The following is a 21,309-nucleotide window of genomic DNA, read 5'->3' as shown; positions in this document are numbered from 1 at the left end:
ACATTAAACTATACTAGCTATTATATTTCACAAAGTTTACATATTAATATTGAAGCAAATTAAAATAAAATGTATCAGATATTTCTGCCACCAGGAAAAATGTTTGGATTTCCAAGTAGCACCATCCAATTGAGGTCGGGTAGTTGTGGCCGAGTGGTTAAGGCGATGGACTTGAAATCCATTGGGGTTTCCCCACGCACGTTCAAATCCTGCCAGCTACGTACTGCTTTTTATGCATGTAGAAAGCTAAGCTCATTTGTCCTTGATAACTTTATTTTCCATGAAACTAAAGTAGCTTTTACATTTCCCAAAATTTAACTTACTGTAAAAGCTACCAAAAAAGGAAAACATTGATTTTGCACACAGCTTGTCAGTGAAACAACATTAAGGTAGTTGTGGCCGAGTGGTTAAGGTGATGGACTCAAAATCCATTTGCTTTTCAAGCTGGTTTAAAAACGAAATGCATTCAAGATGAAGAGAATCAAAGCATGTTATGTTTAAGAATTGAGTTCTCAATCTCAGCTTAGCTCACCTACATATATATCCTGTTTTACAATGGACTTCTTTTTAAACCATATAATCTCAGACAGTGTCTTCCTGCATTCTATGTACATGCTTGTGACCTTGTATAAATGTTTCTCAGTGGCAACTTGTGCATGCAGGTTCTTTCTATCTGGATTTACAGCTGTAGAGATGTAATGAAAGGTAAGAAATAATGTCTGTTAATCAACAAACTATTAATTGTGCAGTGTCAGTTGTTCTAATTCCAAACTTTATTAAGGAATAGACCATAAGTTCTCAAACTCAGTCCTCTGGACCCCACACAGTGTATGATTTGCAGGTAACCCAGTAGGTACATATGTGTATTAATTACTCACTGACACATTTTAAAAAGTCCACTTGTGGAGCTAATTATTTACTTGTGGTTCTGCGAGGAGACCTGCAAAACATGCACTGTGTGGGGTTCTGAGAACCAAGTTTGAAAACCTGTGGAATAGACCAATAAAAAACCTAATATATTTTAAATGATTATTATTTGATAAAATGTCCGTAAAATGTACAATACAGTTCATGAGCACTAGTGTTGGCAAGGTGTGATGTTAAAGGCTCTGATTTCTAATTAATTTAGTACAAGATCAAAAGTCCTTGACACCTATATTTGACATTAAACTATACTAGCTATTATATTTCACAAAGTTTACATATTAATATTGAAGCAAATTAAAATAAAATGTATCAGATATTTCTGCCACCAGGAAAAATGTTTGGATTTCCAAGTAGCACCATCCAATTGAGGTCAGGTAGTTGTGGCCGAGTGGTTAAGGCGATGGACTTGAAATCCATTGGGGTTTCCCCGCGCAGGTTCAAATCCTGCCAGCTACGTACTGCTTTTTATGCATGTAGAAAGCTAAGCTCATTTGTCCTTGATAACTTTATTTTCCATGAAACTAAAGTAGCTTTTACATTTCCCAAAATTTAACTTACTGTAAAAGCTACCAAAAAAGGAAAACATTGATTTTGCACACAGCTTGTCAGTGAAACAACGTTAAGGTAGTTGTGGCCGAGTGGTTAAGGTGATGGACTCAAAATCCATTTGCTTTTCAAGCTGGTTTAAAAACTAAATGCATTCAAGATGAAGAGAATCAAAGCATGTTATGTTTAAGAATTGAGTTATCAATCTCAGCTTAGCTCACCTACATATATATCCTGTTTTACAATGGACTTCTTTTTAAACCATATAATCTCAGACAGTGTCTTCCTGCATTCTATGTACATGCTTGTGACCTTGTATAAATGTTTCTCAGTGGCAACTTGTGCATGCAGATTCTTTCTATCTGGATTTACAGCTGTAGAGATGTAATGAAAGGTAAGAAATAATGTCTGGTAATCAACAAACTATTAATTGTGCAGTGTCAGTTGTTCTAATTCCAAACTTTATTAAGGAATAGACCATAAGTTCTCAAACTCAGTCCTCTGGACCCCACACAGTGTATGATTTGCAGGTAACCCAGCAGGTGCATATGTGTATTAATTACTCACTGACACATTTTAAAAAGTCCACTTGTGGAGCTAATTATTTACTTGTGGTTCTGCGAGGAGACCTGCAAAACATGCACTGTGTGGGGTTCTGAGAACCAAGTTTGAGAACCTGTGGAATAGACCAATAAAAAACCTAATATATTTTAAATGATTATTATTTGATAAAATGTCCGTAAAATGTACAATACAGTTCATGAGCACTAGTGTTGGCATGGTGTGATGTTAAAGGCTCTGATTTCTAATTAATTTAGTACAAGATCAAAAGTCCTTGACACCTATATTTGACATTAAACTATACTAGCTATTATATTTCACAAAGTTTACATATTAATATTGAAGCAAATTAAAATAAAATGTATCAGATATTTCTGCCACCAGGAAAAATGTTTGGATTTCCAAGTAGCACCATCCAATTGAGGTCGGGTAGTTGTGGCCGAGTGGTTAAGGCGATGGACTTGAAATCCATTGGGGTTTCCCCACGCACGTTCAAATCCTGCCAGCTACGTACTGCTTTTTATGCATGTAGAAAGCTAAGCTCATTTGTCCTTGATAACTTTATTTTCCATGAAACTAAAGTAGCTTTTACATTTCCCAAAATTTAACTTACTGTAAAAGCTACCAAAAAAGGAAAACATTGATTTTGCACACAGCTTGTCAGTGAAACAACATTAAGGTAGTTGTGGCCGAGTGGTTAAGGTGATGGACTCAAAATCCATTTGCTTTTCAAGCTGGTTTAAAAACGAAATGCATTCAAGATGAAGAGAATCAAAGCATGTTATGTTTAAGAATTGAGTTCTCAATCTCAGCTTAGCTCACCTACATATATATCCTGTTTTACAATGGACTTCTTTTTAAACCATATAATCTCAGACAGTGTCTTCCTGCATTCTATGTACATGCTTGTGACCTTGTATAAATGTTTCTCAGTGGCAACTTGTGCATGCAGGTTCTTTCTATCTGGATTTACAGCTGTAGAGATGTAATGAAAGGTAAGAAATAATGTCTGTTAATCAACAAACTATTAATTGTGCAGTGTCAGTTGTTCTAATTCCAAACTTTATTAAGGAATAGACCATAAGTTCTCAAACTCAGTCCTCTGGACCCCACACAGTGTATGATTTGCAGGTAACCCAGTAGGTACATATGTGTATTAATTACTCACTGACACATTTTAAAAAGTCCACTTGTGGAGCTAATTATTTACTTGTGGTTCTGCGAGGAGACCTGCAAAACATGCACTGTGTGGGGTTCTGAGAACCAAGTTTGAAAACCTGTGGAATAGACCAATAAAAAACCTAATATATTTTAAATGATTATTATTTGATAAAATGTCCGTAAAATGTACAATACAGTTCATGAGCACTAGTGTTGGCAAGGTGTGATGTTAAAGGCTCTGATTTCTAATTAATTTAGTACAAGATCAAAAGTCCTTGACACCTATATTTGACATTAAACTATACTAGCTATTATATTTCACAAAGTTTACATATTAATATTGAAGCAAATTAAAATAAAATGTATCAGATATTTCTGCCACCAGGAAAAATGTTTGGATTTCCAAGTAGCACCATCCAATTGAGGTCAGGTAGTTGTGGCCGAGTGGTTAAGGCGATGGACTTGAAATCCATTGGGGTTTCCCCGCGCAGGTTCAAATCCTGCCAGCTACGTACTGCTTTTTATGCATGTAGAAAGCTAAGCTCATTTGTCCTTGATAACTTTATTTTCCATGAAACTAAAGTAGCTTTTACATTTCCCAAAATTTAACTTACTGTAAAAGCTACCAAAAAAGGAAAAAATTGATTTTGCACACAGCTTGTCAGTGAAACAACGTTAAGGTAGTTGTGGCCGAGTGGTTAAGGTGATGGACTCAAAATCCATTTGCTTTTCAAGCTGGTTTAAAAACGAAATGCATTCAAGATGAAGAGAATCAAAGCATGTTATGTTTAAGAATTGAGTTCTCAATCTCAGCTTAGCTCACCTACATATATATCCTGTTTTACAATGGACTTCTTTTTAAACCATATAATCTCAGACAGTGTCTTCCTGCATTCTATGTACATGCTTGTGACCTTGTATAAATGTTTCTCAGTGGCAACTTGTGCATGCAGATTCTTTCTATCTGGATTTACAGCTGTAGAGATGTAATGAAAGGTAAGAAATAATGTCTGGTAATCAACAAACTATTAATTGTGCAGTGTCAGTTGTTCTAATTCCAAACTTTATTAAGGAATAGACCATAAGTTCTCAAACTCAGTCCTCTGGACCCCACACAGTGTATGATTTGCAGGTAACCCAGCAGATGCATATGTGTATTAATTACTCACTGACACATTTTAAAAAGTCCACTTGTGGAGCTAATTATTTACTTGTGGTTCTGCGAGGAGACCTGCAAAACATGCACTGTGTGGGGTTCTGAGAACCAAGTTTGAGAACCTGTGGAATAGACCAATAAAAAACCTAATATATTTTAAATGATTATTATTTGATAAAATGTCCGTAAAATGTACAATACAGTTCATGAGCACTAGTGTTGGCATGGTGTGATGTTAAAGGCTCTGATTTCTAATTAATTTAGTACAAGATCAAAAGTCCTTGACACCTATATTTGACATTAAACTATACTAGCTATTATATTTCACAAAGTTTACATATTAATATTGAAGCAAATTAAAATAAAATGTATCAGATATTTCTGCCACCAGGAAAAATGTTTGGATTTCCAAGTAGCACCATCCAATTGAGGTCGGGTAGTTGTGGCCGAGTGGTTAAGGCGATGGACTTGAAATCCATTGGGGTTTCCCCACGCACGTTCAAATCCTGCCAGCTACGTACTGCTTTTTATGCATGTAGAAAGCTAAGCTCATTTGTCCTTGATAACTTTATTTTCCATGAAACTAAAGTAGCTTTTACATTTCCCAAAATTTAACTTACTGTAAAAGCTACCAAAAAAGGAAAACATTGATTTTGCACACAGCTTGTCAGTGAAACAACATTAAGGTAGTTGTGGCCGAGTGGTTAAGGTGATGGACTCAAAATCCATTTGCTTTTCAAGCTGGTTTAAAAACGAAATGCATTCAAGATGAAGAGAATCAAAGCATGTTATGTTTAAGAATTGAGTTCTCAATCTCAGCTTAGCTCACCTACATATATATCCTGTTTTACAATGGACTTCTTTTTAAACCATATAATCTCAGACAGTGTCTTCCTGCATTCTATGTACATGCTTGTGACCTTGTATAAATGTTTCTCGTGGCAACTTGTGCATGCAGGTTCTTTCTATCTGGATTTACAGCTGTAGAGATGTAATGAAAGGTAAGAAATAATGTCTGTTAATCAACAAACTATTAATTGTGCAGTGTCAGTTGTTCTAATTCCAAACTTTATTAAGGAATAGACCATAAGTTCTCAAACTCAGTCCTCTGGACCCCACACAGTGTATGATTTGCAGGTAACCCAGCAGGTACATATGTGTATTAATTACTCACTGACACATTTTAAAAAGTCCACTTGTGGAGCTAATTATTTACTTGTGGTTCTGCGAGGAGACCTGCAAAACATGCACTGTGTGGGGTTCTGAGAACCAAGTTTGAAAACCTGTGGAATAGACCAATAAAAAACCTAATATATTTTAAATGATTATTATTTGATAAAATGTCAGTAAAATGTACAATACAGTTCATGAGCACTAGTGTTGGCATGGTGTGATGTTAAAGGCTCTGATTTCTAATTAATTTAGTACAAGATCAAAAGTCCTTGACACCTATATTTGACATTAAACTATACTAGCTATTATATTTCACAAAGTTTACATATTAATATTGAAGCAAATTAAAATAAAATGTATCAGATATTTCTGCCACCAGGAAAAATGTTTGGATTTCCAAGTAGCACCATCCAATCGAGGTCAGGTAGTTGTGGCCGAGTGGTTAAGGCGATGGACTTGAAATCCATTGGGGTTTCCCCGCGCAGGTTCAAATCCTGCCAGCTACGTACTGCTTTTTATGCATGTAGAAAGCTAAGCTCATTTGTCCTTGATAACTTTATTTTCCATGAAACTAAAGTAGCTTTTACATTTCCCAAAATTTAACTTACTGTAAAAGCTACCAAAAAAGGAAAACATTGATTTTGCACACAGCTTGTCAGTGAAACAACATTAAGGTAGTTGTGGCCGAGTGGTTAAGGTGATGGACTCAAAATCCATTTGCTTTTCAAGCTGGTTTAAAAACTAAATGCATTCAAGATGAAGAGAATCAAAGCATGTTATGTTTAAGAATTGAGTTCTCAATCTCAGCTTAGCTCACCTACATATATATCCTGTTTTACAATGGACTTCTTTTTAAACCATATAATCTCAGACAGTGTCTTTCTGCATTCTATGTACATGCTTGTGACCTTGTATAAATGTTTCTCAGTGGCAACTTGTGCATGCAGATTCTTTCTATCTGGATTTACAGCTGTAGAGATGTAATGAAAGGTAAGAAATAATGTCTGGTAATCAACAAACTATTAATTGTGCAGTGTCAGTTGTTCTAATTCCAAACTTTATTAAGGAATAGACCATAAGTTCTCAAACTCAGTCCTCTGGACCCCACACAGTGTATAATTTGCAGGTAACCCAGCAGGTGCATATGTGTATTAATTACTCACTGACACATTTTAAAAAGTCCACTTGTGGAGCTAGTTATTAACTTGTGGTTCTGCGAGGAGACCTGCAAAACATGCACTGTGTGGGGTTCTGAGAACCAAGTTTGAGAACCTGTGGAATAGACCAATAAAAAACCTAATATATTTTAAATGATTATTATTTGAGAAAATGTCCGTAAAATGTACAATACAGTTCATGAGCACTAGTGTTGGCATGGTGTGATGTTAAAGGCTCTGATTTCTAATTAATTTAGTACAAGATCAAAAGTCCTTGACACCTATATTTGACATTAAACTATACTAGCTATTATATTTCACAAAGTTTACATATTAATATTGAAGCAAATTAAAATAAAATGTATCAGATATTTCTGCCACCAGGAAAAATGTTTGGATTTCCAAGTAGCACCATCCAATTGAGGTCGGGTAGTTGTGGCCGAGTGGTTAAGGCGATGGACTTGAAATCCATTGGGGTATCCCCACGCACGTTCAAATCCTGCCAGCTACGTACTGCTTTTTATGCATGTAGAAAGCTAAGCTCATTTGTCCTTGATAACTTTATTTTCCATGAAACTAAAGTAGCTTTTACATTTCCCAAAATTTAACTTACTGTAAAAGCTACCAAAAAAGGAAAACATTGATTTTGCACACAGCTTGTCAGTGAAACAACATTAAGGTAGTTGTGGCCGAGTGGTTAAGGTGATGGACTCAAAATCCATTTGCTTTTCAAGCTGTTTTAAAAACGAAATGCATTCAAGATGAAGAGAATCAAAGCATGTTATGTTTAAGAATTGAGTTCTCAATCTCAGCTTAGCTCACCTACATATATATCCTGTTTTACAATGGACTTCTTTTTAAACCATATAATCTCAGACAGTGTCTTCCTGCATTCTATGTACATGCTTGTGACCTTGTATAAATGTTTCTCAGTGGCAACTTGTGCATGCAGGTTCTTTTCATCTGGATTTACAGCTGTAGAGATGTAATGAAAGGTAAGAAATAATGTCTGTTAATCAACAAACTATTAATTGTGCAGTGTCAGTTGTTCTAATTCCAAACTTTATTAAGGAATAGACCATAAATTCTCAAACTCAGTCCTCTGGACCCCACACAGTGTATGATTTGCAGGTAACCCAGCAGGTGCATATGTGTATTAATTACTCACTGACACATTTTAAAAAGTCCACTTGTGGAGCTAATTATTTACTTGTGGTTCTGCGAGGAGACCTGCAAAACATGCACTGTGTGGGGTTCTGAGAACCAAGTTTGAAAACCTATGGAATAGACCAATAAAAAACCTAATATATTTTAAATGATTATTATTTGATAAAATGTCCGTAAAATGTACAATACAGTTCATGAGCACTAGTGTTGGCATGGTGTGATGTTAAAGGCTCTGATTTCTAATTAATTTAGTACAAGATCAAAAGTCCTTGACACCTATATTTGACATTAAACTATACTAGCTATTATATTTCACAAAGTTTACATATTAATATTGAAGCAAATTAAAATAAAATGTATCAGATATTTCTGCCACCAGGAAAAATGTTTGGATTTCCAAGTAGCACCATCCAATTGAGGTCAGGTAGTTGTGGCCGAGTGGTTAAGGCGATGGACTTGAAATCCATTGGGGTTTCCCCGCGCAGGTTCAAATCCTGCCAGCTACGTACTGCTTTTTATGCATGTAGAAAGCTAAGCTCATTTGTCCTTGATAACTTTATTTTCCATGAAACTAAAGTAGCTTTTACATTTCCCAAAATTTAACTTACTGTAAAAGCTACCAAAAAAGGAAAACATTGATTTTGCACACAGCTTGTCAGTGAAACAACATTAAGGTAGTTGTGGCCGAGTGGTTAAGGTGATGGACTCAAAATCCATTTGCTTTTCAAGCTGGTTTAAAAACGAAATGCATTCAAGATGAAGAGAATCAAAGCATGTTATGTTTAAGAATTGAGTTCTCAATCTCAGCTTAGCTCACCTACATATATATCCTGTTTTACAATGGACTTCTTTTTAAACCATATAATCTCAGACAGTGTCTTTCTGCATTCTATGTACATGCTTGTGACCTTGTATAAATGTTTCTCAGTGGCAACTTGTGCATGCAGATTCTTTCTATCTGGATTTACAGCTGTAGAGATGTAATGAAAGGTAAGAAATAATGTCTGTTAATCAACAAACTATTAATTGTGCAGTGTCAGTTGTTCTAATTCCAAACTTTATTAAGGAATAGACCATAAGTTCTCAAACTCAGTCCTCTGGAACCCACACAGTGTATGATTTGCAGGTAACCCAGCAGGTGCATATGTGTATTAATTACTCACTGACACATTTTAAAAAGTCCACTTGTGGAGCTAATTATTTACTTGTGGTTCTGCGAGGAGACCTGCAAAACATGCACTGTGTGGGGTTCTGAGAACCAAGTTTGAAAACCGGTGGAATAGACCAATAAAAAACCTAATATATTTTAAATGATTATTATTTGATAAAATGTCCGTAAAATGTACAATACAGTTCATGAGCACTAGTGTTGGCATGGTGTGATGTTAAAGGCTCTGATTTCTAATTAATTTAGTACAAGATCAAAAGTCCTTGACACCTATATTTGACATTAAACTATACTAGCTATTATATTTCACAAAGTTTTACATATTAATATTGAAGCAAATTAAAATAAAATGTATCAGATATTTCTGCCAACAGGAAAAAATTTTTGATTTCCAAGTAGCACCATCCAATTGAGGTCGGGTAGTTGTGGCCGAGTGGTTAAGGCGATGGACTTGAAATCCATTGGGGTATCCCCACGCACGTTCAAATCCTGCCAGCTACGTACTGCTTTTTATGCATGTAGAAAGCTAAGCTCATTTGTCCTTGATAACTTTATTTTCCATGAAACTAAAGTAGCTTTTACATTTCCCAAAATTTAACTTACTGTAAAAGCTACCAAAAAAGGAAAACATTGATTTTGCACACAGCTTGTCAGTGAAACAACATTAAGGTAGTTGTGGCCGAGTGGTTAAGGTGATGGACTCAAAATCCATTTGCTTTTCAAGCTGGTTTAAAAACGAAATGCATTCAAGATGAAGAGAATCAAAGCATGTTATGTTTAAGAATTGAGTTCTCAATCTCAGCTTAGCTCACCTACATATATATCCTGTTTTACAATGGACTTCTTTTTAAACCATATAATCTCAGACAGTGTCTTCCTGCATTCTATGTACATGCTTGTGACCTTGTATAAATGTTTCTCAGTGGCAACTTGTGCATGCAGGTTCTTTCTATCTGGATTTACAGCTGTAGAGATGTAATGAAAGGTAAGAAATAATGTCTGTTAATCAACAAACTATTAATTGTGCAGTGTCAGTTGTTCTAATTCCAAACTTTATTAAGGAATAGACCATAAGTTCTCAAACTCAGTCCTCTGGACCCCACACAGTGTATGATTTGCAGGTAACCCAGCAGGTGCATATGTGTATTAATTACTCACTGACACATTTTAAAAAGTCCACTTGTGGAGCTAATTATTTACTTGTGGTTCTGCGAGGAGACCTGCAAAACATGCACTGTGTGGGGTTCTGAGAACCAAGTTTGAAAACCTGTGGAATAGACCAATAAAAAACCTAATATATTTTAAATGATTATTATTTGATAAAATGTCCGTAAAATGTACAATACAGTTCATGAGCACTAGTGTTGGCATGGTGTGATGTTAAAGGCTCTGATTTCTAATTAATTTAGTACAAGATCAAAAGTCCTTGACACCTATATTTGACATTAAACTATACTAGCTATTATATTTCACAAAGTTTACATATTAATATTGAAGCAAATTAAAATAAAATGTATCAGATATTTCTGCCACCAGGAAAAATGTTTGGATTTCCAAGTAGCACCATCCAATTGAGGTCAGGTAGTTGTGGCCGAGTGGTTAAGGCGATGGACTTGAAATCCATTGGGGTTTCCCCGCGCAGGTTCAAATCCTGCCAGCTACGTACTGCTTTTTATGCATGTAGAAAGCTAAGCTCATTTGTCCTTGATAACTTTATTTTCCATGAAACTAAAGTAGCTTTTACATTTCCCAAAATTTAACTTACTGTAAAAGCTACCAAAAAAGGAAAACATTGATTTTGCACACAGCTTGTCAGTGAAACAACATTAAGGTAGTTGTGGCCGAGTGGTTAAGGTGATGGACTCAAAATCCATTTGCTTTTCAAGCTGGTTTAAAAACGAAATGCATTCAAGATGAAGAGAATCAAAGCATGTTATGTTTAAGAATTGAGTTCTCAATCTCAGCTTAGCTCACCTACATATATATCCTGTTTTACAATGGACTTCTTTTTAAACCATATAATCTCAGACAGTGTCTTTCTGCATTCTATGTACATGCTTGTGACCTTGTATAAATGTTTCTCAGTGGCAACTTGTGCATGCAGATTCTTTCTATCTGGATTTACAGCTGTAGAGATGTAATGAAAGGTAAGAAATAATGTCTGTTAATCAACAAACTATTAATTGTGCAGTGTCAGTTGTTCTAATTCCAAACTTTATTAAGGAATAGACCATAAGTTCTCAAACTCAGTCCTCTGGACCCCACACAGTGTATGATTTGCAGGTAACCCAGCAGGTGCATATGTGTATTAATTACTCACTGACACATTTTAAAAAGTCCACTTGTGGAGCTAATTATTTACTTGTGGTTCTGCGAGGAGACCTGCAAAACATGCACTGTGTGGGGTTCTGAGAACCAAGTTTGAAAACCGGTGGAATAGACCAATAAAAAACCTAATATATTTTAAATGATTATTATTTGATAAAATGTCCGTAAAATGTACAATACAGTTCATGAGCACTAGTGTTGGCATGGTGTGATGTTAAAGGCTCTGATTTCTAATTAATTTAGTACAAGATCAAAAGTCCTTGACACCTATATTTGACATTAAACTTTACTAGCTATTATATTTCACAAAGTTTTACATATTAATATTGAAGCAAATTAAAATAAAATGTATCAGATATTTCTGCCAACAGGAAAAATGTTTTGATTTCCAAGTAGCACCATCCAATTGAGATCAGATAGTTGTGGCCGATTGGTTAAGGCGATGGACTTGAAATCCATTGGGATTTCCCCGCGCAGGTTCAAATCCTGCCAGCTACGTACTGCTTTTTATGCATGTAGAAAGCTAAGCTCATTTGTCCTTGATAACTTTATTTTCCATGAAACTAAAGTAGCTTTTACATTTCCCAAAATTTAACTTACTGTAAAAGCTACCAAAAAAGGAAAACATTGATTTTGCACACAGCTTGTCAGTGAAACAACATTAAGGTAGTTGTGGCCGAGTGGTTAAGGTGATGGACTCAAAATCCATTTGCTTTTCAAGCTGGTTTAAAAACAAAATGCATTCAAGATGAAGAGAATCAAAGCATGTTATGTTTAAGAATTGAGTTCTCAATCTCAGCTTAGCTCACCTACATATATATCCTGTTTTACAATGGACTTCTTTTTAAACCATATAATCTCAGACAGTGTCTTTCTGCATTCTATGTACATGCTTGTGACCTTGTATAAATGTTTCTCAGTGGCAACTTGTGCATGCAGATTCTTTCTATCTGGATTTACAGCTGTAGAGATGTAATGAAAGGTAAGAAATAATGTCTGTTAATCAACAAACTATTAATTGTGCAGTGTCAGTTGTTCTAATTCCAAACTTTATTAAGGAATAGACCATAAGTTCTCAAACTCAGTCCTCTGGACCCCACACAGTGTATGATTTGCAGGTAACCCAGCAGGTGCATATGTGTATTAATTACTCACTGACACATTTTAAAAAGTCCACTTGTGGAGCTAATTATTTACTTGTGGTTCTGCGAGGAGACCTGCAAAACATGCACTGTGTGGGGTTCTGAGAACCAAGTTTGAAAACCGGTGGAATATACCAATAAAAAACCTAATATATTTTAAATGATTATTATTTGATAAAATGTCCGTAAAATGTACAATACAGTTCATGAGCACTAGTGTTGGCATGGTGTGATGTTAAAGGCTCTGATTTCTAATTAATTTAGTACAAGATCAAAAGTCCTTGACACCTATATTTGACATTAAACTATACTAGCTATTATATTTCACAAAGTTTTACATATTAATATTGAAGCAAATTAAAATAAAATGTATCAGATATTTCTGCCAACAGGAAAAATGTTTTGATTTCCAAGTAGCACCATCCAATTGAGGTCGGGTAGTTGTGGCCGAGTGGTTAAGGCGATGGACTTGAAATCCATTGGGGTATCCCCACGCACGTTCAAATCCTGCCAGCTACGTACTGCTTTTTATGCATGTAGAAAGCTAAGCTCATTTGTCCTTGATAACTTTATTTTCCATGAAACTAAAGTAGCTTTTACATTTCCCAAAATTTAACTTACTGTAAAAGCTACCAAAAAAGGAAAACATTGATTTTGCACACAGCTTGTCAGTGAAACAACATTAAGGTAGTAGTGGCCGAGTGGTTAAGGTGATGGACTCAAAATCCATTTGCTTTTCAAGCTGGTTTAAAAACGAAATGCATTCAAGATGAAGAGAATCAAAGCATGTTATGTTTAAGAATTGAGTTCTCAATCTCAGCTTAGCTCACCTACATATATATCCTGTTTTACAATGGACTTCTTTTTAAACCATATAATCTCAGACAGTGTCTTCCTGCATTCTATGTACATGCTTGTGACCTTGTATAAATGTTTCTCAGTGGCAACTTGTGCATGCAGGTTCTTTCTATCTGGATTTACAGCTGTAGAGATGTAATGAAAGGTAAGAAATAATGTCTGTTAATCAACAAACTATTAATTGTGCAGTGTCAGTTGTTCTAATTCCAAACTTTATTAAGGAATAGACCATAAGTTCTCAAACTCAGTCCTCTGGACCCCACACAGTGTATGATTTGCAGGTAACCCAGCAGGTGCATATGTGTATTAATTACTCACTGACACATTTTAAAAAGTCCACTTGTGGAGCTAATTATTTACTTGTGGTTCTGCGAGGAGACCTGCAAAACATGCACTGTGTGGGGTTCTGAGAACCAAGTTTGAAAACCTGTGGAATAGACCAATAAAAAACCTAATATATTTTAAATGATTATTATTTGATAAAATGTCCGTAAAATGTACAATACAGTTCATGAGCACTAGTGTTGGCATGGTGTGATGTTAAAGGCTCTGATTTCTAATTAATTTAGTACAAGATCAAAAGTCCTTGACACCTATATTTGACATTAAACTATACTAGCTATTATATTTCACAAAGTTTACATATTAATATTGAAGCAAATTAAAATAAAATGTATCAGATATTTCTGCCACCAGGAAAAATGTTTGGATTTCCAAGTAGCACCATCCAATTGAGGTCAGGTAGTTGTGGCCGAGTGGTTAAGGCGATGGACTTGAAATCCATTGGGGTTTCCCCGCGCAGGTTCAAATCCTGCCAGCTACGTACTGCTTTTTATGCATGTAGAAAGCTAAGCTCATTTGTCCTTGATAACTTTATTTTCCATGAAACTAAAGTAGCTTTTACATTTCCCAAAATTTAACTTACTGTAAAAGCTACCAAAAAAGGAAAACATTGATTTTGCACACAGCTTGTCAGTGAAACAACATTAAGGTAGTTGTGGCCGAGTGGTTAAGGTGATGGACTCAAAATCCATTTGCTTTTCAAGCTGGTTTAAAAACGAAATGCATTCAAGATGAAGAGAATCAAAGCATGTTATGTTTAAGAATTGAGTTCTCAATCTCAGCTTAGCTCACCTACATATATATCCTGTTTTACAATGGACTTCTTTTTAAACCATATAATCTCAGACAGTGTCTTTCTGCATTCTATGTACATGCTTGTGACCTTGTATAAATGTTTCTCAGTGGCAACTTGTGCATGCAGATTCTTTCTATCTGGATTTACAGCTGTAGAGATGTAATGAAAGGTAAGAAATAATGTCTGTTAATCAACAAACTATTAATTGTGCAGTGTCAGTTGTTCTAATTCCAAACTTTATTAAGGAATAGACCATAAGTTCTCAAACTCAGTCCTCTGGACCCCACACAGTGTATGATTTGCAGGTAACCCAGCAGGTGCATATGTGTATTAATTACTCACTGACACATTTTAAAAAGTCCACTTGTGGAGCTAATTATTTACTTGTGGTTCTGCGAGGAGACCTGCAAAACATGCACTGTGTGGGGTTCTGAGAACCAAGTTTGAAAACCTGTGGAATAGACCAATAAAAAACCTAATATATTTTAAATGATTATTATTTGATAAAATGTCCGTAAAATGTACAATACAGTTCATGAGCACTAGTGTTGGCATGGTGTGATGTTAAAGGCTCTGATTTCTAATTAATTTAGTACAAGATCAAAAGTCCTTGACACCTATATTTGACATTAAACTATACTAGCTATTATATTTCACAAAGTTTACATATTAATATTGAAGCAAATTAAAATAAAATGTATCAGATATTTCTGCCACCAGGAAAAATGTTTGGATTTCCAAGTAGCACCATCCAATTGAGGTCAGGTAGTTGTGGCCGAGTGGTTAAGGCGATGGACTTGAAATCCATTGGGGTTTCCCCGCGCAGGTTCAAATCCTGCCAGCTACGTACTGCTTTTTATGCATGTAGAAAGCTAAGCTCATTTGTCCTTGATAACTTTATTTTCCATGAAACTAAAGTAGCTTTTACATTTCCCAAAATTTAACTTACTGTAAAAGCTACCAAAAAAGGAAAACATTGATTTTGCACACAGCTTGTCAGTGAAACAACATTAAGGTAGTTGTGGCCGAGTGGTTAAGGTGATGGACTCAAAATCCATTTGCTTTTCAAGCTGGTTTAAAAACGAAATGCATTCAAGATGAAGAGAATCAAAGCATGTTATGTTTAAGAATTGAGTTCTCAATCTCAGCTTAGCTCACCTACATATATATCCTGTTTTACAATGGACTTCTTTTTAAACCATATAATCTCAGACAGTGTCTTTCTGCATTCTATGTACATGCTTGTGACCTTGTATAAATGTTTCTCAGTGGCAACTTGTGCATGCAGATTCTTTCTATCTGGATTTACAGCTGTAGAGATGTAATGAAAGGTAAGAAATAATGTCTGTTAATCAACAAACTATTAATTGTGCAGTGTCAGTTGTTCTAATTCCAAACTTTATTAAGGAATAGACCATAAGTTCTCAAACTCAGTCCTCTGGACCCCACACAGTGTATGATTTGCAGGTAACCCAGCAGGTGCATATGTGTATTAATTACTCACTGACACATTTTAAAAAGTCCACTTGTGGAGCTAATTATTTACTTGTGGTTCTGCGAGGAGACCTGCAAAACATGCACTGTGTGGGGTTCTGAGAACCAAGTTTGAAAACCTGTGGAATAGACCAATAAAAAACCTAATATATTTTAAATGATTATTATTTGATAAAATGTCCGTAAAATGTACAATACAGTTCATGAGCACTAGTGTTGGCATGGTGTGATGTTAAAGGCTCTGATTTCTAATTAATTTAGTACAAGATCAAAAGTCCTTGACACCTATATTTGACATTAAACTATACTAGCTATTATATTTCACAAAGTTTACATATTAATATTGAAGCAAATTAAAATAAAATGTATCAGATATTTCTGCCACCAGGAAAAATGTTTGGATTTCCAAGTAGCACCATCCAATTGAGGTCAGGTAGTTGTGGCCGAGTGGTTAAGGCGATGGACTTGAAATCCATTGGGGTTTCCCCGCGCAGGTTCAAATCCTGCCAGCTACGTACTGCTTTTTATGCATGTAGAAAGCTAAGCTCATTTGTCCTTGATAACTTTATTTTCCATGAAACTAAAGTAGCTTTTACATTTCCCAAAATTTAACTTACTGTAAAAGCTACCAAAAAAGGAAAACATTGATTTTGCACACAGCTTGTCAGTGAAACAACATTAAGGTAGTTGTGGCCGAGTGGTTAAGGTGATGGACTCAAAATCCATTTGCTTTTCAAGCTGGTTTAAAAACGAAATGCATTCAAGATGAAGAGAATCAAAGCATGTTATGTTTAAGAATTGAGTTCTCAATCTCAGCTTAGCTCACCTACATATATATCCTGTTTTACAATGGACTTCTTTTTAAACCATATAATCTCAGACAGTGTCTTTCTGCATTCTATGTACATGCTTGTGACCTTGTATAAATGTTTCTCAGTGGCAACTTGTGCATGCAGATTCTTTCTATCTGGATTTACAGCTGTAGAGATGTAATGAAAGGTAAGAAATAATGTCTGTTAATCAACAAACTATTAATTGTGCAGTGTCAGTTGTTCTAATTCCAAACTTTATTAAGGAATAGACCATAAGTTCTCAAACTCAGTCCTCTGGACCCCACACAGTGTATGATTTGCAGGTAACCCAGCAGGTGCATATGTGTATTAATTACTCACTGACACATTTTAAAAAGTCCACTTGTGGAGCTAATTATTTACTTGTGGTTCTGCGAGGAGACCTGCAAAACATGCACTGTGTGGGGTTCTGAGAACCAAGTTTGAAAACCGGTGGAATAGACCAATAAAAAACCTAATATATTTTAAATGATTATTATTTGATAAAATGTCCGTAAAATGTACAATACAGTTCATGAGCACTAGTGTTGGCATGGTGTGATGTTAAAGGCTCTGATTTCTAATTAATTTAGTACAAGATCAAAAGTCCTTGACACCTATATTTGACATTAAACTATACTAGCTATTATATTTCACAAAGTTTTACATATTAATATTGAAGCAAATTAAAATAAAATGTATCAGATATTTCTGCCAACAGGAAAAATGTTTTGATTTCCAAGTAGCACCATCCAATTGAGGTCAGATAGTTGTGGCCGAGTGGTTAAGGCGATGGACTTGAAATCCATTGGGATTTCCCCACGCAGGTTCAAATCCTGCCAGATACATACTGCTTTTTATGCATGTAGAAAGCTAAGCTCATTTGTCCTTGATAACTTTATTTTCCATGAAACTAAAGTAGCTTTTACATTTCCCAAAATTTAACTTACTGTAAAAGCTACCAAAAAAGGAAAACATTGATTTTGCACACAGCTTGTCAGTGAAACAACATTAAGGTAGTTGTGGCCGAGTGGTTAAGGTGATGGACTCAAAATCCATTTGCTTTTCAAGCTGGTTTAAAAACGAAATGCATTAAAGATGAAGAGAATCAAAGCATGTTATGTTTAAGAATTGAGTTCTCAATCTCAGCTTAGCTCACCTACATATATATCCTGTTTTACAATGGACTTCTTTTTAAACCATATAATCTCAGACAGTGTCTTCCTGCATTCTATGTACATGCTTGTGACCTTGTATAAATGTTTCTCAGTGGCAACTTGTGCATGCAGATTCTTTCTATCTGGATTTACAGCTGTAGAGATGTAATGAAAGGTAAGAAATAATGTCTGTTAATCAACAAACTATTAATTGTGCAGTGTCAGTTGTTCTAATTCCAAACTTTATTAAGGAATAGACCATAAGTTCTCAAACTCAGTCCTCTGGACCCCACACAGTGTATGATTTGCAGGTAACCCAGCAGGTGCATATGTGTATTAATTACTCACTGACACATTTTAAAAAGTCCACTTGTGGAGCTAATTATTTACTTGTGGTTCTGCGAGGAGACCTGCAAAACATGCACTGTGTGGGGTTCTGAGAACCAAGTTTGAGAACCTGTGGAATAGACCAATAAAAAACCTAATATATTTTAAATGATTATTATTTGATAAAATGTCCGTAAAATGTACAATACAGTTCATGAGCACTAGTGTTGGCATGGTGTGATGTTAAAGGCTCTGATTTCTAATTAATTTAGTACAAGATCAAAAGTCCTTGACACCTATATTTGACATTAAACTATACTAGCTATTATATTTCACAAAATTTACATATTAATATTGAAGCAAATTAAAATAATATGTATCAGATATTTCTGCCACCAGGAAAAATGTTTGGATTTCCAAGTAGCACCATACAATTGAGGTCAGGTAGTTGTGGCCGAGTGGTTAAGGTGATGGACTTGAAATCCATTGGGGTTTCCCCGCGCAGGTTCAAATCCTGCCAGCTACGTACTGCTTTTTATGCATGTAGAAAGCTAAGCTCATTTGTCCTTGATAAGTTTATTTTCCATGAAACTAAAGTAGCTTTTACATTTCCCAAAATTTAACTTACTGTAAAAGCTACCAAAAAAGGAAAACATTGATTTTGCACACAGCTTGTCAGTGAAAAAACATTAAGGTAGTTGTGGCCGAGTGGTTAAGGTGATGGACTCAAAATCCATTTGCTTTTCAAGCTGGTTTAAAAACGAAATGCATTCAAGATGAAGAGAATCAAAGCATGTTATGTTTAAGAATTGAGTTCTCAATCTCAGCTTAGCTCACCTACATATATATCCTGTTTTACAATGGACTTCTTTTTAAACCATATAATCTCAGACAGTGTCTTCCTGCATTCTATGTACATGCTTGTGACCTTGTATAAATGTTTCTCAGTGGCAACTTGTGCATGCAGATTCTTTCTATCTGGATTTACAGCTGTAGAGATTTAATGAAAGGTAAGAAATAATGTCTGTTAATCAACAAACTATTAATTGTGCAGTGTCAGTTGTTCTAATTCCAAACTTTATTAAGGAATAGACCATAAGATCTCAAACTCAGTCCTCTGGACCCCACACAGTGTATGATTTGCAGGTAACCCAGCAGGTGCATATGTGTATTAATTACTCACTGGCACATTTTAAAAAGTCCACTTGTGGAGCTAATTATTTACTTGTGGTTCTGCGAGGAGACCTGCAAAACATGCACTGTGTGGGGTTCTGAGAACCAAGTTTGAAAACCTGTGGAATAGACCAATAAAAAACCTAATATATTTTAAATGATTATTATTTGATAAAATGTCCGTAAAATGTACAATACAGTTCATGAGCACTAGTGTTGGCATGGTGTGATGTTAAAGGCTCTGATTTCTAATTAATTTAGTACAAGATCAAAAGTCCTTGACACCTATATTTGACATTAAACTATACTAGCTATTATATTTCACAAAGTTTACATATTAATATTGAAGCAAATTAAAATAAAATGTATCAGATATTTCTGCCAACAGGAAAAATGTTTTGATTTCCAAGTAGCACCATCCAATTGAGGTCAGGTAGTTGTGGCCAAAAGGTTAAAGCGATGGACTTGAAATCCATTGGGGTTTCCCCGCGCAGGTTCAAATCCTGCCAGCTACGTACTGCTTTTTATGCATGTAGAAAGCTAAGCTCATTTGTCCTTGATAACTTTATTTTCCATGAAACTAAAGTAGCTTTTACATTTCCCAAAATTTAACTTACTGTAAAAGCTACCAAAAAAGGAAAACATTGATTTTGCACACAGCTTGTCAGTGAAACAACATTAAGGTAGTTGTGGCTGAGTGGTTAAGGTGATGGACTTAAAATCCATTTGCTTTTCAAGCTGGTTTAAAAACGAAATGCATTCAAGATGAAGAGAATCAAAGCATGTTATGTTTAAGAATTGAGTTCTCAATCTCAGCTTAGCTCACCTACATATATATCCTGTTTTACAATGGACTTCTTTTTAAACCATATAATCTCAGACAGTGTCTTCCTGCATTCTATGTACATGCTTGTGACCTTGTATAAATGTTTCTCAGTGGCAACTTGTGCATGCAGATTCTTTCTATCTGGATTTACAGCTGTAGAGATTTAATGAAAGGTAAGAAATAATGTCTGTTAATCAACAAACTATTAATTGTGCAGTGTCAGTTGTTCTAATTCCAAACTTTATTAAGGAATAGACCATAAGATCTCAAACTCAGTCCTCTGGACCCCACACAGTGTATGATTTGCAGGTAACCCAGCAGGTGCATATGTGTATTAATTACTCACTGGCACATTTTAAAAAGTCCACTTGTGGAGCTAATTATTTACTTGTGGTTCTGCGAGGAGACCTGCAAAACATGCACTGTGTGGGGTTCTGAGAACCAAGTTTGAAAACCTGTGGAATAGACCAATAAAAAACCTAATATATTTTAAATGATTATTATTTGATAAAATGTCCGTAAAATGTACAATACAGTTCATGAGCACTAGTGTTGGCATGGTGTGATGTTAAAGGCTCTGATTTCTAATTAATTTAGTACAAGATCAAAAGTCCTTGACACCTATATTTGACATTAAACTATACTAGCTATTATATTTCACAAAGTTTACATATTAATATTGAAGCAAATTAAAATAAAATGTATCAGATATTTCTGCCAACAGGAAAAATGTTTTGATTTCCAAGTAGCACCATCCAATTGAGGTCAGGTAGTTGTGGCCAAAAGGTTAAAGCGATGGACTTGAAATCCATTGGGGTTTCCCCGCGCAGGTTCAAATCCTGCCAGCTACGTACTGCTTTTTATGCATGTAGAAAGCTAAGCTCATTTGTCCTTGATAACTTTATTTTCCATGAAACTAAAGTAGCTTTTACATTTCCCAAAATTTAACTTACTGTAAAAGCTACCAAAAAAGGAAAACATTGATTTTGCACACAGCTTGTCAGTGAAACAACATTAAGG

At 35.3% G+C, this 21,309-nt stretch overlaps 19 non-coding genes across 19 annotated transcripts; all 19 read left to right on the top strand.

The window, feature by feature from the left end:
* Positions 1-139: 139 nt before the first annotated feature.
* Positions 140-221, top strand: TRNAS-UGA (transfer RNA serine (anticodon UGA)). The gene has a single exon. It is a non-coding gene; the product is annotated as a tRNA-Ser (tRNA).
* A 1,080-nt stretch (positions 222-1,301) lies between these two features.
* On the top strand, positions 1,302-1,383 carry TRNAS-UGA (transfer RNA serine (anticodon UGA)). Its single transcript has one exon. It is a non-coding gene; the product is annotated as a tRNA-Ser (tRNA).
* A 1,080-nt stretch (positions 1,384-2,463) lies between these two features.
* On the top strand, positions 2,464-2,545 carry TRNAS-UGA (transfer RNA serine (anticodon UGA)). The gene has a single exon. It is a non-coding gene; the product is annotated as a tRNA-Ser (tRNA).
* A 1,080-nt stretch (positions 2,546-3,625) lies between these two features.
* Positions 3,626-3,707, top strand: TRNAS-UGA (transfer RNA serine (anticodon UGA)). Its single transcript has one exon. It is a non-coding gene; the product is annotated as a tRNA-Ser (tRNA).
* Positions 3,708-4,787: 1,080 nt separating this feature from the next.
* TRNAS-UGA (transfer RNA serine (anticodon UGA)) lies at positions 4,788-4,869 on the top strand. The gene has a single exon. It is a non-coding gene; the product is annotated as a tRNA-Ser (tRNA).
* A 1,079-nt stretch (positions 4,870-5,948) lies between these two features.
* On the top strand, positions 5,949-6,030 carry TRNAS-UGA (transfer RNA serine (anticodon UGA)). Its single transcript has one exon. It is a non-coding gene; the product is annotated as a tRNA-Ser (tRNA).
* A 1,080-nt stretch (positions 6,031-7,110) lies between these two features.
* Positions 7,111-7,192, top strand: TRNAS-UGA (transfer RNA serine (anticodon UGA)). The gene has a single exon. It is a non-coding gene; the product is annotated as a tRNA-Ser (tRNA).
* A 1,080-nt stretch (positions 7,193-8,272) lies between these two features.
* Positions 8,273-8,354, top strand: TRNAS-UGA (transfer RNA serine (anticodon UGA)). The gene has a single exon. It is a non-coding gene; the product is annotated as a tRNA-Ser (tRNA).
* Positions 8,355-9,435: 1,081 nt separating this feature from the next.
* On the top strand, positions 9,436-9,517 carry TRNAS-UGA (transfer RNA serine (anticodon UGA)). Its single transcript has one exon. It is a non-coding gene; the product is annotated as a tRNA-Ser (tRNA).
* A 1,080-nt stretch (positions 9,518-10,597) lies between these two features.
* On the top strand, positions 10,598-10,679 carry TRNAS-UGA (transfer RNA serine (anticodon UGA)). The gene has a single exon. It is a non-coding gene; the product is annotated as a tRNA-Ser (tRNA).
* A 1,081-nt stretch (positions 10,680-11,760) lies between these two features.
* TRNAS-UGA (transfer RNA serine (anticodon UGA)) lies at positions 11,761-11,842 on the top strand. The gene has a single exon. It is a non-coding gene; the product is annotated as a tRNA-Ser (tRNA).
* A 1,081-nt stretch (positions 11,843-12,923) lies between these two features.
* Positions 12,924-13,005, top strand: TRNAS-UGA (transfer RNA serine (anticodon UGA)). The gene has a single exon. It is a non-coding gene; the product is annotated as a tRNA-Ser (tRNA).
* Positions 13,006-14,085: 1,080 nt separating this feature from the next.
* TRNAS-UGA (transfer RNA serine (anticodon UGA)) lies at positions 14,086-14,167 on the top strand. Its single transcript has one exon. It is a non-coding gene; the product is annotated as a tRNA-Ser (tRNA).
* A 1,080-nt stretch (positions 14,168-15,247) lies between these two features.
* Positions 15,248-15,329, top strand: TRNAS-UGA (transfer RNA serine (anticodon UGA)). The gene has a single exon. It is a non-coding gene; the product is annotated as a tRNA-Ser (tRNA).
* A 1,080-nt stretch (positions 15,330-16,409) lies between these two features.
* Positions 16,410-16,491, top strand: TRNAS-UGA (transfer RNA serine (anticodon UGA)). Its single transcript has one exon. It is a non-coding gene; the product is annotated as a tRNA-Ser (tRNA).
* Positions 16,492-17,575: 1,084 nt separating this feature from the next.
* On the top strand, positions 17,576-17,654 carry TRNAS-UGA (transfer RNA serine (anticodon UGA)). The gene has a single exon. It is a non-coding gene; the product is annotated as a tRNA-Ser (tRNA).
* Positions 17,655-18,734: 1,080 nt separating this feature from the next.
* On the top strand, positions 18,735-18,816 carry TRNAS-UGA (transfer RNA serine (anticodon UGA)). Its single transcript has one exon. It is a non-coding gene; the product is annotated as a tRNA-Ser (tRNA).
* A 1,080-nt stretch (positions 18,817-19,896) lies between these two features.
* On the top strand, positions 19,897-19,978 carry TRNAS-UGA (transfer RNA serine (anticodon UGA)). The gene has a single exon. It is a non-coding gene; the product is annotated as a tRNA-Ser (tRNA).
* Positions 19,979-21,058: 1,080 nt separating this feature from the next.
* TRNAS-UGA (transfer RNA serine (anticodon UGA)) lies at positions 21,059-21,140 on the top strand. Its single transcript has one exon. It is a non-coding gene; the product is annotated as a tRNA-Ser (tRNA).
* The last annotated feature ends 169 nt before the right edge of the window (positions 21,141-21,309 follow it).

This window comes from Pseudophryne corroboree, chromosome 11, assembly GCF_028390025.1.
Source record: "Pseudophryne corroboree isolate aPseCor3 chromosome 11, aPseCor3.hap2, whole genome shotgun sequence".
NCBI classification, from domain to species: domain Eukaryota; kingdom Metazoa; phylum Chordata; class Amphibia; order Anura; family Myobatrachidae; genus Pseudophryne; species Pseudophryne corroboree.
The sequence above is the reverse complement of the archived record's forward strand: the minus strand, read 5'-3'. Positions and strand labels throughout refer to the sequence as shown.